Raw genomic sequence first — 18,398 nt, 5'->3', positions numbered from 1 at the left:
CCATGGCCCAGCTCCATCCCTGACCCCAGTCCACAGGGCGCCAGCCGTGGGTTTCTTGGCTTCTCTGGCCTTGACTGCAGCCAAAGAAGTATCTCTGGGCAATCTACCTGCCACCCCACCAGCACTTAGAAGACCCCAAGTGGGCCCTGCCACATAACAGACTCATTAGAGCTCCCCGCACAGGCCACCCCATCCTGGCCAATGCATCCTTCCCAGTCCAGTCTTCCTGGACTCCCCAGACACCACCCCCAGGGATGCAGGGGCAGGGATCCCCTATTGTCCCTCCCCACAGCGGGCAGAAAGGGAAATCAAGGCAGGGGAGTTCATGTGGCTGCTGTGAGAGGTTGGGCAGGATGGCATCTGGACTCCCTAATGCTTCCCTATTCCTTCCCACGCGTCAAACAGTGCCCTTGCCCCCGCAGGAAAGAGAAATACGCCCACTACCTTCTCTATGTTCTGAGAGGGACAACAAGGCCATGAAGATTGGGGGAAAGAGGAAAGAAAGGGCCGAAGTAGAGTTTCTAAATTAAACTCAGGACACCCAGTTAAAATTTCTCAACAGCTCTGTTGATATATAATTTACATACCATAAAGTTCACCCGTTTGAAGTGTACAGCTCAGTGATTTTTTTTTTCAGTATAATCACGGAATTGTGCAACCGTCACCATAATTTAATCTTAGAACATTTTCATCGCCCTCCAAAAAAACCTTGCACCCATTAGCAGTCACTTCCCTACCCCTACCCACTCCTACACAGACCCAGGCAGTTACTAATATACTTGCTGTGTCTGTGGATCTTGCTGTTCTGGCCCCCTCGTGTAAGTGAAACCGGACCCTACGTGGTCCTGTGTGACTGGCTTCTTTCACTTAGCATAATGTTTTCAAAGTCCATCTATACTGTGCAGGTGTCAGCGCTTCGTTCTTTTTGAGGACCGCATAATATTCCATCGCGTGTCTACACCACATTTTGTTTATCCATTCATCAGTTGACGGACATATGGGTCGTTTCTACTTTGAGACTATTATAAATAATCCCGCTGTGAAATTCGTGTACGAGTTTTTGCGTGAACATACGTTTTCACTTGTTTCGGGTAGACGCAGACAGAGGAAGGGGTAGAACCACGTGTCTGGGCCTTCGTCACGTCTTCCCCAGGTGTTGGCAGCCTGCCCGGTGCAGAAGCTATGATGACCCCCTTTAACGGGTCAAAACGCAGAGGCTCAGAGGGAGGCCTGGGGCCACCAAAGCCTAGAACTGAAACATGAGCTCAGGCCTCCGATTCCCAGTCCAGGGTTCTTTGGAACACATCACAATGAGCCCCCCTCAGAGAGTCGGCCGCCCACCCGAGGGAACGAAACATCTGGAATTTGAAAAGCAACATAGTCAATGTGAATAGTCACCTCGTCACACTGAACTCCTCATTAGGTGCTCTGGGGACCCTGTCCTGGGGTGAGGGCTTAAACGGAAGCCGAGGCTTCTGGGAAAGAAGGAGCGGGGCGAAAAACTCACGGGTGGGTAGGCCCCTCTCCTCCGCTGGGACCCCTGGGAGTCTGTCGCAGACCCCACCACACACAGGCTTCCACAGCGATTGTCTGACGGAAGCCCCACCCAGCAGGGACAGGAGCCAGGAGACTAGGCACTGACTCCATCGCACTGCGGAATCCAAACTGGTCCACATTCTTGGGAAAAGAACAGACAATCTCAGGCTTGGCCACGGATTCTGGCTTCAGCCCCTTCTCTCAGCTCCAGTCGTATGCTGATCTTAAGCAGAACTCTAAATGCCAATTGGAGATTATTCCATTCAAATCCGCTTCACCCCTCTGCCCTGAACCCAAGGCCCTGTCACCAGAGAGCCCTGGGCGTGAAAGGTCTTTGCACTAAGTGCGTTTTCCTGAAGTCAGGGTGGCCAGGTGGGCTGTGGCCTGGGCTCCCTGTCGCCTCTGCAGGCCCAGCCCAAAGGCCCAAGTTCCAGGCCAGAGGAACAAACAGGAGTTTGCTGAAGTGTTGACCTGTACCGAAAGAGCCACCCACTCTATCTGGCTGGTCAGGTGCGTGGGAGGCACAGACGAACCATCCAGTTGCCAGGCTTTTCTATTTTAACCGCTTTCCGTGGCCCACAAGTTGGACAGGCTTCATCCAGGGCCGAAATAGGGTTCTAGTGCTTAATAGAGCTCAGGAAGTATTTATTGAACACTGAATGTTCAGAATAGCATCGTACAAGAGAACAAGAAGGAAGTCTAGCAACGCCTTATTGTTTAGAACGCATTTAACTCTCACAGCAATGCTGTGCATTACTTAGTGTAATTATTTTCCCATTTCGCAGGCCAGGAAACTGAGGCTCAGGGAGGGGCCTGGGTGGGCGAAGCGGTAGCATCCGGAGCCAGTGGCAGCCTCCCCGCTCACGGCCGTTGCCTGGGCCTCGGGCTCCCCCTGCTGGCCGGACGGAAGTCTGGGCGTGGGGTGAATAGTTGGCTGGGGCCGGCCCCCCACTCCCCGGAGCTCCCTCTCCTTCCCCAGCCCACTCAGGGCTGGGTTCCTGAGGCTGGGAGGAGGAGCCATATCTGGGCTCAAGGAATGGGCGACTCGCAGGTGCACTGCGCCAAGTGTCAGGTTATTTGCTCCACCAACAGAGTGCACCAGACCAGTGGGAGACGGACAGCGCCCCCTGCCCCCCCCCCCCCCCCCCCCCCCCCCCCCCCCCCCCCCCCCCCCCCCCCCCCCCCCCCCCCCCCCCCCCCCCCCCCCCCCCCCCGCCCCGACCGTCCCCAGGCTTCGTCTTCTTCATCTGGAAAGCTGTAGCACTAAGAGGGCTGGGGGCCTAGGAATGCCAGCAAATCTGCCCACTCGGAGGGCATGCAGAGGCGCCTGTCTCCTGACGCCCAAACCAAAGTGCTTGGTTCCCTTTTTTTCCAGGCCAAGTCTCCTAAACCAGCCCAAAGCGATGGGATCGTTCCTATTTGGACAAATCTCCGGAGAAAAGAGTTTTCTAGCTTCCTTTACTTTCCACCCTAACCTCATCTAGCTGCTCTCAATTTTGCCAATGAAAAAGGCTAATTTAGGCCCATCCACCTCTTGCTCCTTTGGGAAATGGAGGACTGCTGGCTCTCAGCCCAGCGTTTTGTTGATTCCATCCACCTGGAAGGTTCCGGGTTTGGTCTGTGCAGTCAAACGATACTTAGTGTCCGGCTTTGAGCACATTACTTAACCAAGAAGACTCCGTTTTCTCACCTGTAAAATGGAAGCTATACTTTCAGGAAGGGCTGTTGGAAGAATTCAGTGATAAATTATAAAATCAATAGCACTGTGTATATCACGAGGGTTCTGTAAGCGCTACTAATAATTAGCACTGTTTTCATAGTTCTTACTCTTGCACTTAACTAAAGAGAAACAGGGTGAGGGGTGCGGCACCAGGTAGTTCTGGGCAAAAAGGCGCGGACTGTCCCGTCCTGTCACCTCCTTGTACTCCTACCCTTATCTGCAGGGGGAGGGGCGGCAGCTGCTTCCCTCCCCTGCCCGGGCCCTGACCCAGCCAAGGGCCTGGCACAGCCACTGGAATTGGCCCAAATGCCTCGGGTTTAGGACTAGGTAGAGGACAGCTGGGGATGGGGGAGGAGGGTGAAGGGGCAGAAAAGGAACACTCTCCTCTCTATGTCCACTTACCCTCCTGCCTCCTAAGCCTTTCGGGTCAGCCTGGAACCTCTGACCTCCCTACTGCCTTAATCCTGGGGGTGGGCCGGGGGGTTGGGTGGGTGGGAGGCATTCTCCCTCTTTCCCTCCTTTATCCTCTGCCCTCTCATGCCTCCTCTCTATGGCCGAACCCACCCACTGCAGCCCACCCCCCCATGCCCCGACTCCCTCTCCCACCCACGTGCTGCCCAGCTGTCACCGGCGCTGAGCTGGGCACTCCGCCTGCCTGCACCACTCATGAATCGCCAGCATTCACACTCTGGCCCCAGAGCCTCCACCTGTTCCCCTCGGTCTGAGCAGCAGGGCTGTGTGGCCCCATCTGTTGTCCTCCATCCAGGATTCAATGCAAGAGACTAAACTTCAAAACCCCCAGCTTCCACCTGCCAGGATGGGGGTGGGGAGGACTGGCTGAGAGGCAAGGGTCTGGATCAGGGGCATCCTCGTCTCCTAGAAGAGCAGGCCTTTTTTCCCCCCACCCCAGGCCCACCGGTACTGTCTGAAACAACCTACATATCCGTGGGGGGGGAGGGGGGGTTGCAAAAAATCCACTCTTCCCAAAAGGACATTTGATATTTAGTAACATTCTCTTATTACGTTTTATTCCTTCATGGCCAGCGCCGGAATCTGGGCTGGTCAATGCACAACGTAAACAGAAAGACACAACAGTGGCAACATGCGTTTAATTAATTTTTTGTTATACAAGCAATATGTGAATACATTTTCCTTGATTAAAAACAAAAATGAAACCATTGCAGTTCAGGCTCAAATTCCCTTTGACCGGTCCCCCACATCCGGACCCCTTTTCCTAAACAAAGGGGGACCACTGTTATCAGCCTGGCCGTATATTGACATAATATATCCTCAGAAAATCTAGCGTACTATCCTGTGGGTTTGGGTTTTGCTGTTAATTTTTACATAAATTATAACTACAAATATTCTGCAACTAAATTCACTTTTAAAAAAAGATTTTATCTGAGTCGGTACATATAGATCCACAACAATCTCTTTAAACCCTACATAATATTCTGAGTATGGACACATAACGGTATACTTAGCTATTTCCCTATTGATAGACATTCAGGTTGTCTCTCTTTTTCTTCCATGACAAACATTGTGTCCCTGTCATAGGCTTGAGCTTTCTGTCATAGTCCTGCCTGATCCTATGTTCCCACCCCTTGTGGGCAAGAGAGTTTATCATTTACACTGTTTTCAGGATACACAAATAACAAAAGTGACTTTAAGAGCATTTTCATACCAATTTGTTGTAATTCTTTTCAAAATCCTGGGTCCCACTAAGATGATTTCTTTTTTCTTTTTTTCTTTTTTTTTTAATATAACTTGTTGATTTAGCTGACATACAGTGTATATACAGTGCGCTCTTGGCTTTGGGAGTAGATTCCCATGATTCATCGCTTACAGACAACACCCAGTGTTCATCCAAACAGGCGCCCTCTTCGATGTCCATCACCCATTTTCCCCTCCCCCGCCTCCCCCATCAACCCTCAGTTTGTTCTCTGTAATTAAGAGTCTTTTATGGTTTGCCTCCTTCTCTGTTTGACTGTTGTTTTCCCCTTCCCTTCCCCATGGTCCTCCGTTAAGTTTCTCAGATTCCACATATGAGTAAAAACACGTATCTGTCTTTCTCTGACCGACATATTTCACTTAGCATAATACCCCCCAGTTCCATCCACGTTGTTGCAAATGGCAAGATTTCATTCTTTCTCATTGCCAAGTGGTATTCCAATTGTATATATAAACCACACCACTAAGATGATTTCTATATCCACTTGGGGGCAAATTACTGTTCTGGGAAAGAGAGCTGTGGTCAAGGAGGCAGAAGGAGACACAAGAGAGAGCAAAGAGAGGAGCAAGTGAACAGGGAGGAACAAGAAAGAGAAGTAAAAGAACCTGCGTATTACAGCCCTCTCTGCAACAGGGAAAACCCAGAATTGTCTGGCAGAAAGGAAACAGTTAAGTGAAACTTGGCACATCCATTCTATGGAATATCATGCAGCCATTGAAATGATAATTACGAAGACCATGTAGGAGCACGGAAAATGCCTCTGATATTAAGTTAAAAAGTAGACTACAAAATTAAAACGGCCTCATGATTACAACCCTGCAACATGATGGGTGCATAGAAAGATGGAAAGGGAACTAGACAAACGAACACAGCCGGCTTTGTTGTGGCAGCAGAATTGGGGTGCACTATCGTGTCATCACTTACTTCCATTACCATTGCCATAATGTTGTTTTGGGTAATATATGACTGAGGCTACGTAGCAATTGGAAGAAGGCAGGGAAGGAAAATGAATAAAAGAAAAGAAGAAGAGAGGGAGGGAGGAGGTCATGGATGAAGAGCTGAGGAAGGGAGGTTGGAGTAAAAGCCTGTGTTCTGGGGGTTGGACCATCTTTAGCCATCACGTTGGCCCCAGGGTTGACTCAGGCTGCTCCTCCAGGGTCTTCGGTCTGAAAACACTTTGCACCGTACACAGAAGATGTACACTCCCGCTCCTGTTGCCCTCCAGAATTTTTTAAAGCCTCCCAAGGAGTTAGGGATACCACGTTCAGGATTTTAAGGGACTCGGTCTAGCGGGTAGGGAGACGTGAGGACATAGCTACGTAAGCAATGACAGATCATCAACCAATGCTCAACCAGAGGTCTCATCCTATGAAGCTGGAGGCTATAGGGTCCCAGAAGGCTTCACGAGCTGGGTCTCAAAGAGAGGCAGGAGATTGGCAGGTAGAGAAAAGGGGGTAGCATCTATCCTAGGTAGAAGGCACACGTGCAAAGGCACTGGGACCTAAACACATACACACAGCACACATACACCACCATGTAGCATGGCTAAACAGAGGGCTCAGGAAGAACAGACGTGTATGATGAGGTCTTGAATGTATCCGAGAGCAAAGAGAAGCACTGAGGCGTCTGATCAGAGCAGTACTGCACTCTAAGTTGTGCCTTGGAGAGATGACCCTTGAGACAATGAGGAGGGTGGATGGGAGTAAGCCAAAGTGGAGAAAAGGAACATCGTTTATGAGGCTATTTTAAGAGTTCTGGTGGGAAGGAACAGGACCCTAAACTGGGGCAGTTAATGGGTTGGGGGCAGAGGGACTAACTCAAGAAATTCTTATGTAGAAATGACAGAACATTATTCTTTCATGCAGCGAACATCTTTGAGGGTCTGCTATGGCACCGAGCATTCAGAGACAGAAGACAGTCTCTGTCCTAAGAGGGGATGATGGACAGGGAGACAGATGGTTCTAGATAGCTGTGAAAAGTGCCACAGTAGGGATAAGCCGGTGAGGGGGGACCGGAGAGGGGGTCAGGGGCAGATGGGATGTGGGAAGGCAGGGAGGTGCTTCTAGGTCCCTGCCTCAGATGTTATATGGACAGTGGAGCCCATTGACTGGGTCAGGGAGTTCAGGACAAAGGCGTGTCTGCGGGCAGATGACGATCGTGACCTGGGCCTCTCACTCTCACTTTGCTCCTACCCCACTGAGAAGAGCCAAATGTGGCTTAGGCTGTCTGTTGCCATCCCAGTTGAATGAATCACATGGAAAGCACCTAGAATAGTTCCTGGCACAGAGTAAGTGCCCAACAAATGCTAACTTAAAGGAAACAAGTAAAACGTGCAGAAACTTAAAGCAAGATTCACACTTAACAGGCTGCCTCTCTCTCCATGAGACCAGGGGACAGACTCGTAGCCCTGTGGCCCAGAAAGGCAGTCCACCAGAGACTTTTGGCCAAACTAGACCTCAACCTCCCAAGAAGAAGTTGTTAAAAAGAGAGTGTGGCTAGGGGCGCCTGGGTGGCTCAGTCGGTTAAGCGTCCGACTCTTGATTCTGACTCAGGTCATGATCTCATGGTCATGAGATCGAGTTCCCCGTGGGGCTCTGCACTGAGCACAGAGCCCGCTTGGGATTCTCTCTCTCCTTATCTCTCTGCCCCTCCTCTCTCTCTCTCCCTCTCTCCCTCTCTCTCTCTCAAAATAAATAAACTTAAAAAGAGAGAGAGAGAGAGTGGCTAGAAACACGCAAAAACAGAGTTCACTGCTGGTCTGGCTCCTGCAAAGAAAAGCAAAGATGGGGGCAGAAGGGTCTCAGCAGTTTAGTCCCATTGAAAGGAGTTTGAACGGCATCCATCATTTTACAACTACGGACCACGCACTTTGCAAATCACATTCATTGCCTGATACCATGGAGTAAGTCACCAAAATTGTGAATTTTCTTTCTTCCTGGGCTTTCGTTCGAAGTTTGGAAGAAGATGAAGCAGGGTGTGGAGACACTGTTTATGTTGATGCTGTTGGGTGATGACATCATGGAAACGTGTCAGAAAGATTTACTGAACTGCTTTCCCACCACGTGGAATTAAAAGGCTTTGAAGGACCCAACTCATCAGACCTCAGGCGGCTCGCGTCTTACTGATGTGACAAGACTTGTAAACACTCTTCGTCTTGAATGTAAAACACTGCTGATGCATTGGACGGAGGAAATGCTCATGTTGAACTTAAGCTGGGCCCATAGACACAGTGACTGACCACTGGAATCTGCTCTTGTTTCTTATCGCTTGACTACTCTGAGCACAATGAAGTCACTGGTGGTAAAGAAAGGCAGTGCTATCTCATGGGCATGAAATCACCTTTTAGGAGAAATTCTCAGGTTTTGACAAGTAGGAATTTCACTTTAAGTTTCTGTAGCTTTTACCTTGTCAAAGTTAACATCCGCTGAGTGTTTATACGTTCCAGGCACTATCCTTGGCCTCACAATAAATCTGTGGAGTAGTTTCTTCTCATTGCACAATAACAAAAAGGAGACACAGACAGGTTAAGAAGCAAACTTTTAAGTGGGAGACCTTGGACTCCGACCCTGCAGTCTGATGTCGGTGCTCTTGACCGCTCTTTGTAAACTTGAGGATGGATCCAAATCATGGAGCCTCAGCCCTGCCAATGGGGCTTCGTCTCCACGGAACTTTTACGACGAACGTGAATTACACTCACCACGTGGATTCACTTTTCCTAGAATTTCAGATCACACTGGGTAACGCACCTGTTGTGTGGTCTCACTCGGGCGTGTTTGGGTCCATTTCTTTCTTTTCATAAAACAACTGGGACAAACACTGAGAACTGTCGCTGGTGATGTATATCTGGAGCCTGTGTCGACACGTGCCTGACCGAAGGACGCTCCACTGCTCCCTTTGTTAAACACCTGTCCTCTGGGACTTCACCGATCTTCTCAAACCCACATCTAGCTCCGGCCCTTGGGAGTGTGTTTCTGTAGAAACTGTGTTAATTCCATTTGGACTGCGCTTGTGTTGCTGTTAAAGATCCGTGCACTTGATCAGCTCGCTTCACTATTCTTAATTTTTAAAAGTGGTGGGCTTCAGGTTCTAAAGTATACCAGAGGAATTTGCCGACTGATCCTGTCACTAAAGACAACTAAAACTCCCGGCCAAAACAATCTTAAACACTTCTCTGTACTCTTTTGCTGCATCTACTGTGAGAATGAAGGCCATTCTCAGCAATCAGACTGTTGACGGTCCAGAAAACATCGACATCACTCTGAAGGGACGTGCCGTTACTGTGAGAGGCCCCAGAGGACCCCTGCAAAGGGACTTCAATCACATCACTGCAAAACTCAGTCTCTTCGGAAGGAAAATGAAGAGGCTCCGAGCTGACAAAAGGTGGGGAAATGGAAAAGAACCGCTACCGTTCACACTATCTGTCGTCACGTACGGAGCATGACGAAGGGCATTACGCTGGGTTTCCGTTACAAAATGGGGTCTGGGAATGCTCACTTTCCCATCAACGTCATTGTTCAGGAGAATGGTTCCCTTGTCGAAATCCGAAATTTTGTGGGTGAAAAATTTATCCGCAGGGTTCAGATGAGGCCAAGCGTCGCTTATTCAGTATCTCAACCCCAGGAGGATGGGTTAACTCTTGCAGGAAATGACATTGAACTTGTATCAAACTAGCTGCTTTGATTCGGCAAGCCACAACAGTTAAAAAACAAGGATATCAGAAAATTTGGGGAGGGTAGCTACATTTCTGAAAAAGGAGCGGCTCAGCAGGCTGATGGATAAGATCTAAGTTGTCCCGCGACAGAAAGAGCAAGATGCCAAATGATTTTTCAGACTTATTTGTGAAATTTTAAAGATGGAATAAAAGCTGTATGGATTTGGGAATTTTCCTCAAGCCAGAACACACACACACACACACACACACACACACACACACACACACATACCTCTTAAAAATTTTTTTTTAATATTTAGTCCTTTTGGAGAGAGAAAGCACACACACAAGGGGCAGATAGAGGGAGACAGAGGATCTGAAGTGGGCTCTGTGCTGACAGCAGAGAACCCCACGCGGGGCTCAAACTCAAGAACCACAAGACCACAACTTGAGCTGAAGTCGGACGCTTAACCAACTGAGCCACCCAGGCACCCCAAAAACCCTCTTTTAAAATGCATCAGTCTGACTGGAAAAGAGCGAAAGGTGAATTTGGAAGCCTAAAGTTGTGAAGGCAGGAGCCCAGAGAGAAGCCTCCCACTGACGTCAGCACTTACAAAAGCTTCCATTTTCACAAACCTCGCAAGGCATGGGAGGGCTGGTCAACGGTGAGGAGTCCAACAGGAGCCTGCACCCCCAGCATAAACTTGTAAGCCTAGAGCCCGTAGTAAATGAAAAACAGTCCTGGAGAAAAACACCTTCGACCCCAGGCATCGGAGAATCTCCACAGGCATGGCTCTAAGAAAACATGAGCTTGGTAAAAACGAATCACACAACACAAAGAGACAGGATACCATAAGTGAGGTCCCACAAGGAAAAAAAGAGAGAGAGCATAGTGGCTCACCGTCCAGGGCAATTTTGCCCTGCAGGCATAATGGTTGCCATACTTGGAAAGAGAAAAATGCAGGCTACTGGAATCTAGCGTGTAGAGACCAGGGAAGCTGTTGAACATCCTACAATGCACAGGACAGCTTCCCACAATATGGATTCGTGTCTCGCCCATAATGTCAACAGTGTCAAGGTCGAGAAGCCCTGAGATAGCAGAACCAAATCTGCAAAGCTTCTGCTGGGGAATTATCAGAAATAGTATAGGCGATAAGTAAAGGTGTAAACTTAAAGAAATATAAAAGAAGGAATTTGACATATGAGTAAAGAGCAAGGCAGTGTATTACCAAGCAGATGTGAAGAAGAACCAGAAAAAAATTCTAAAAATGAATTAAATAAAACAACTGGAATTAAAAATTAGTGGAAGAACGATTTTAGAAAACAGCTTTGAATTATCTAGCAAAATTGAAGGTATACATAGTCCGTGACCCAACAATTTCACTCCTAGTATATAACCTGGAGAAACTCACGCACATGTGCTCCAATATACATGTAAAATAATATATACATACACAAATGCATATACGATATTTAGACCAGCATTGTTGAAAGTAGTTAGTTCCTCCTCAAAAAGGGGGAAGAACTAACCCAACAAGATAGAATGAAATATCCAACAAAAAAAGAATGAAAATGTATAATATACTCATACAACAGACTACCTCACAGCAGTGAAAGTAAGTGAACCACAGGTACAAACATGGATTAACTTTCAAACAGCATGTTGAATGAAAGAAGCCTCCAAATATGTACAGATTATTAAGTTAAAAGAAAACAGACAAACAAAAATGGACAGAGCGGATAAAACTATAAAGAGAAGCAAAGACTTTAACTACATTGAAGTCAGGGTGGTGGTTACCTCTGGTGGAAGAAGGGGTTAGAGAGCAAGAAAGGACACACAAGAGGCTTCTGGACTATTGACAATGTTCTATTTGTAGGGTGATTACTTGGAATTTGTTTTATAATTAATTGCTAAGATGTGCATTTATTTTTTTCACACTTTTCCGAACCATGTTGCCTTTTCCCAATTAAAAAAATGTTTCTAGGGGCACCTGGGTGGCTCAGTCGGTTGGGTGTCCGACTTCGGCTCAGGTCATGATCTCACGGTTTGTGAGTTTGAGCCCCGCGTCGGGCTCTGTGCTGACAGCTCAGAGCCTGGAGCCTGCTTTGGATTCGGTCTCCTTCTCTCTCTGCCCCTCCCCACTTGTGCTCTCTCTGTCTCTCAAAAGTAAAATAAATGTAAAAAAAAAAAAGTTTCTAAAATGAAGTGGGCAGGTTTAACAGCAAATAGGACAAAGCTGAAGTGAGAATTATCATACTGGAAGACAAATCTGAAAAAATTATTCGGAACAGTTAATATAACAGTTAAAATAACAGTTAAAATAACTGTTATTTTGTAACAGTTAAAGTAACTCGGAACAGCAGTTCAGAGACACAAAGAGATGAAAAGTATGACAGAAAAATTAAATTGGAATTCTGGAAGACACAAGAGAAAGAAGGTGCAGAGTAATATTTGAAGAGTTAGTGGCTGAAATTTTCTTGGAACCGAAGACTGAAAACTCTCCACTAACTGGGGAAGACCACCTAATCACAAACAGTATAAATAAAAAATAATCCACACCTACCTACACCACAGCACAGTGAAATTTTCAGAATGTCTTAATTTTTTTAATTCAAAAGAATGAAAATATATTAAAAGCAGTCAGAGAGAAAAGATATATAACCTTCAAGTAAAGGACAATTAGACTGCTTTTTTTCATCAATAGTGAAAGCCAGAGGACAGCAGACTTATATTTTTAATATACAAAAAAAAAAAAAAAACCTGTCATCCTAGAATTATTATTCTTAGTGAAAATATCATCCATGAAAGAAAGACACATAAAAAGATGTAATAATAATGGATTAAAGAGTAAATTATAATGGAAATTAGAAATAGTTAGAAAAGCTTAAAAACAAAGCACTACATGTCAAATTTGTTAAATATAATTAAAGTGGTACTTTAGAGGGAAATCATAATCTTAAATGTTTATGTCAGAAAATAAAAAGATTGCAAATTAATGTGTTAACCATTCAATTTCAGAAATTTAATAAAGAATAATAGATTAAGCTCAAAGAAAGAGGAAAAAAGAAAATAAAGATAAGAACCAGAATTAATAAAATAGAAAATAGAATCAGTAATGCCCAAAGTTAGGGTTTTTTTGAAAAGCCCAATAAAAGTGATAAATTCTCTGCCAAGACTGATCATCCTATGGCAAGAATAATCAAGTAGGAAAGGGAAGATACAATATACACAAAAAATTAAGAAGGAAAAGGGGGACAAAATTACATGGGCTACAAGGATTTTGAAAAGATAGTAAGATGATATTAAGAAAAATTTTATGTGCAAAATTTTGGAACTTTAGATGACATGGAAAAATTCCTAGGAAAATATAATTTACCAAAACTAACTCAAGGAAAAACATCTGAATAGTCTTTTACCCAATAAGGAAATCGAGTCAGTAGTTCTACAAAAATTCAAGAAATAAATAATTCCAGTCTTACAAAAACTCTTCTAGAAATATAAAAACGAGAAAAATCCCCACCTCATTTTACAAAAGTAGCATAACTTTGATACCAAAACCAGATCAAAAAAAGGTACAAGAACATAATTTTATAGGCCATTTATTCCCATGAATATACATGCAAAATCTAAACCAAAATATTAGCAAATCACATATAACAACATATGGAAATATACTACATCTTGACCAATGGTTTGTTCTAGGAATGAAAGCTGCTCTCTCATTTTTTTTTAAGAAAATCAATTAATGTAATTCACCACATTAACAGATTAAAGGAGATAGATCATCTCCCTTGCTACAAAAAAAAAAGGAAAAAAAAAGAAAAAAAAACCCAACCATTTGATTAAATATCTGTACCTGATAAAAAACTTGAGCAAACTAGAAGCAGAAGGAAATTGATAAAAGATAGCCTTTAAAAACTCGCAGGAAACACTATACATAATGGTGAATCTTTGAAAGAGTCCCTACAAATTCAGGAACAAGAAGAGAGTATACACTATCATTCCCATTGACCTGGAACTTCTAAGCAAGACACAGAAGGTGGGAAAGGAGAAAAGGAAGGGAGAAAAAAGTTACAAGAATTGATAAGAGTCAAAATTGTTATTTTTCATAGATGATAAGATTATCTGTGTGACAAACCCTAAAGAATCCACAGATAATTAGAATAAATGGAAGCATTTTGCAGGGTTACTGGCCAAAAATATCAATATACAGAAATCAATTTCACTTAATTTTATTTCCATGAACCAGCAAAAACAGAGAATATAACTTTTAAAACCATAGCCATACAAAATAAGATCAAAATATAAAGTAACTAGGAATATATCTAACAAAAGATTGCAAGATTTTTATGAAGAAATATTTAAAACTTTATTGAAAGACATTAAAGGGGAATTATTATTTCATGTAACAAACAGTTGTGCATAACCCATTCATTTCATGTCAAGTGGTTCCAATGTTTTATAACTATTAACCTACTAACTCCTATAATCAAATCAAAGAAAGACTTTATTATTATAATCATCCCATTTCTAGGCAAGGACACTAGAAACTATCACAGGGTCACAAATCTACTGATTTTCAATGCAGGAGGCAAATCACATCACTAATGTGACCCGTGTAGAAGCCAAGGCCTGGGCTGCCCCATTTATTAAGCACCTTCTATTATTCTGGCCATTGCTCTAGAAACTAAGATACAGTGAAAAACAAGATAGATGCGGTCCCCACTTTCATTGAGTTTTTAGTCTAGGGAGGACTTTTGCTTCTACCTATAAAAACATAATTGGCATCGAATTATCCCTCACACTGAGAACTTTAAAAGCTAGATAAGAGTGTTTGAAGGCACAAAGCCATGGCAGCCAAGACTTGAAGGACCAAGATCCAAAGAAAAGGGAAATGTACTCAGCTAATCCCAACATTGTAAAGACAATTTTTCATCAAGTAATTTGCCTAAATTGTGCACATGTAAGGCAATGCTTCAAGAAACCAAGTAGAAATTTTGGCAATGCTATGGTTCAGGAAAGACAAATTAGAGTTCAGAGCCTCAGGCTTTCAATTTAGCCAGTGGAAGAACTATATCCTAGAAGTAAGGGTCACATGGAAACAGACAAGTCTCAATTGAATCAAGTTAATTTGATCATAATCTATCTGCCTGCCAGAAGAAAATTAAATCCTTATCTGGAGGAAGTTAACATAATCTAGAGCTTCTACAATTTATCAGAAATGATATCTAACAATCAATCAAAAATTGTCAACACAAAAGATTGAAAGCCAAGAGGGAAAAATGGAAAGACCCTTATCCCCAAGAAGAAGAAAATCCAGACCCATAGGTGATTCAGATTTTTTATTTACCAGACACAGACTTTAAAATAACTATGATTAACGTATTCAAGAAAATACATTAAAGGATGGTATATTTCAGCAGAGGGCTACAATCTCAAAATGGAGAGCCCAGGACTGAAAAATACAATAACATAATTAACAACAAATAATTCATTTGATGGGTCTAACAGCAAATTAGAGCATTGGTGAACTGGAAGATGAATCAATAGAAAAATTCAGATTAAAATTAAAATGACTCTCCCAAAAAGGTGGAAAATATGTTAGACACATAGCATACAGTTAAAATCCCAACATATGTGTAATTGGTGTGACGGGAGAAAAGAAAGATAAGACAGATGCAGTATTTGAAGAGATCCTTCAAATATAAGCATTCTAAATCCTATAATATCCCAAACTGATAGAGGAGGTGGGGAGGGGGGAGTTGAAATAGGTGAAGGGGATTAAGAATATACTTATCGTGATGAGCACTAATACACAGAATTGCTGAATCACTGTATTGTACACATAAAACCAATATAACACTATGTGTTAATTATACTTGAATACACACACACACACACACACACACACAGAGGGAAAAAAGAAATGAAGAAAAACAACAAAAGGGCAAAAACAACAACAGAAATGAAGCCATAGATTCAAGAATGTCCATACCCCACCCCAGAAAAAAAAAACCCATAATTATATCGTAGTAAAACTGGAGAGAACAAAAACAAAGAGAAAATGTTAAAAGTAGGTGCGCTAAAAAGATACAGTGTTGCAAAGGAACAACTATAATACAATTAGCAAACTTTTCAACAGAAACAATGAAAGCCAGAAGACAATGGAATAACATCTTTACAGTGCTAAAAACACATAACTTCAGATTCAGAGTTTATAAACAGCAAAAATAACCCTGGAGTGACATCGGCAAGATGGCGGAGTAGGGAACAGCAGGCTTTGTTCTCCCACAAAAAACAACAGACTTCTATCCACAAACAAAACTAGCCCTGGGAGGGCTCAGTCGTCCAATTAAGAATCTATAGCAATGCCATAGAGCAAAAATCGAGAAAAACCACAAAGAAAGATTGCTAGGGATGTTGACTTAGCTGAGCTGTCTGGAGATGGCTAGGAATAAAGAAGGGTGGAAGCTGTCAGTATCGGCCCCATGGCAGTGCCATCAGGGTCCTTGATGGCCTGCTCCATGGGGACACCAGCAGCTTTTGCCAGCAGGGTAACAAACAGCCTCACACCACATACAAAACTCAGTTCAGATACAGAGACCTAAATGTGAACGTTCAAACAAAACAATGTCTGGAAGAAAACAGAAAAAAAGTATCTTCATGACCTTGCAATAGGCAAAGATTTCCTAAACAGGAACAAAAATCCCTAACTCTAAAGGAAAGTAAGTGAAAAGACATCTTAAGAGAGTGAAAAGGAAACCAGAGAGGGAGAAGATATCTGTAATACTTCTCTCTGACAAAGGACTACTATCAAGAATATGAGGGGGGCACCTGGGTGGTTCAGTCAGTGAAGCCTCTGACTTCGGTTCAGGTCATGATCTTAACGGTTCGTGAGTTCAAGCCCCATGTCCAGCTCTGTGCTGACAGCACAGAGCCTGCTTGGGATTCTCTGTCTCCCCCTCCCCCCTCAAAATAAATAAACTTTAAAAATATAAACATGAGGAAGTCCTACAATCAATGAGAAAATGATAAAGAATCTAATAGAAAAATGGGCAAAGTACTTGAACAGGAAATTCACAAATGAAGAAATATAAATGGCCAATAAATATATGAAAAAAAATGCTCAACTTTATTAGTCATCAGGGATATGCAAATTTTAATCACAGGAGATGCCATTTTGTTCCCTCTAGATAAACAAACAAAATTTTTAAGTTTGACAATCTCACTATTAGTGGAAGTGTAAATTGATGTAGTTGCCTTGGAAAGCAGGATTTATGTTATCTAATGAAGATGTATATACTCTGTGAGGCAACAATTCCACTTCTACGTATACACCCTAGGGCAAGTCTTCCCTGTAGAAGAAGAATATTCGTGGCAGCCTAGCATCCAGTACTCCCAAACTGGAATGATGGATACTTTTCATAAGCAATAGAATTGAGAAGTAATTCCCACAATGAATTCTGCACTATAATTAAAAAACAATGAATGGCAACACGCGCAACACAGATGAAAGAAGCTAGTCACACAAGAAGATGTGTGTGTGCTTTGCTTCCACTGAGAAAATATTCAAAAATATATGAAATCAAACAGTATGTCATTTCGGAATAGAAATGTGATAAAACCGTAAAGAGAAGCAAGGGAATCATGAGCACAGAATTAATGATGAAGGTTAACTCGGATCAAGGAGGGAATGGATAAGATTAGGGAGGCATTCAAAGGCAATGTTGCCATGTTCCGTTCCTTAAAATAGATAGCAGGACCATGAGTGTTTGTTGAATTTTTATTGTTATACACACATTATAACTTACAAATGTTACTTCTTATTTAGTGATTTTTTAATGTTTATTTTTGAGGGAGAGAGAGAGCAGGGAGGGGCAGAGAGAGAGGGGTGGAGAGAATCCCAAGCAGGATCAATGCTAACAGTGCAGAGCTCGATACTGGGCTCAACCACACAAACTGTGCGAACATGACCAGAGCTGAAATCAAGAGTCAGACACTTAACCAACTGAGCCACGCAGGGCCCCTATTTAGTTAAATTTGATACAGCATTTAGAACTTTATGTATTTCACATACATATGGATTTCTGGTCAATTGGCTTGTGATGGAAAAAACATGGCTGCCCCTATACTAGGTTTCACCTAAGAAGCAGACCACAGTCATTTTCATTGTCTCCATGAAGGCCCTGTTGGAATGCTCTTCCTGAGAAGAGGGAATGTCCTGACCAATATGTTTATATAGTGTATCAGTCAGCTTGGGCTGCCATAATAAAATACCACAGGTAGGGTGGCTTAAACACTGTTCTGGAGGCTGGAAGACTAAGACCAGGGTGTCAGCACCGTCAGGTTCTGGTGAGGGCCCTCTAACTGGCTTCCTTCCACTTCCTGCTCTGCTCACATGGCCTTTCCTCAGTGAATACACTTGGAGAGAGAGTAAGCTTTCTGGTGCCTCTTCTTAAAAGGGCACTTCCCTTTTAAGTGGGGATCCCACTGTGGGGTCCCCACCCTCATGACCTCATCCAATCCTAATTGCTTCCCAAAGATTCCATCTCCAAATGCCATCTCCCTGGGAGTTGGGGCGTCAACATCTGAATTTGTGGGGGAAATAAACATTCAGTCCATAGCATGTAGCCACCCAGATGAGCTAGTTATTATAATTAGCTAATATATTATATATTAACTAGCTAATTATTGCAGGTTGAGAGGGGCACACAGGACTTATATGTGTTTTTAGTGAGTAGGAATGAGAAGAAAGGAA

At 43.7% G+C, this 18,398-nt stretch overlaps 1 pseudogene; it reads left to right on the top strand.

The window, feature by feature from the left end:
- The first annotated feature begins 9,189 nt into the window (after positions 1 to 9,189).
- Positions 9,190 to 9,767, top strand: LOC122211540 (annotated as a pseudogene).
- Positions 9,768 to 18,398: the final 8,631 nt, after the last annotated feature.

Source organism: Panthera leo, chromosome F3, assembly GCF_018350215.1.
Source record: "Panthera leo isolate Ple1 chromosome F3, P.leo_Ple1_pat1.1, whole genome shotgun sequence".
NCBI lineage: Eukaryota > Metazoa > Chordata > Mammalia > Carnivora > Felidae > Panthera > Panthera leo.
The sequence above is the reverse complement of the archived record's forward strand: the minus strand, read 5'-3'. Positions and strand labels throughout refer to the sequence as shown.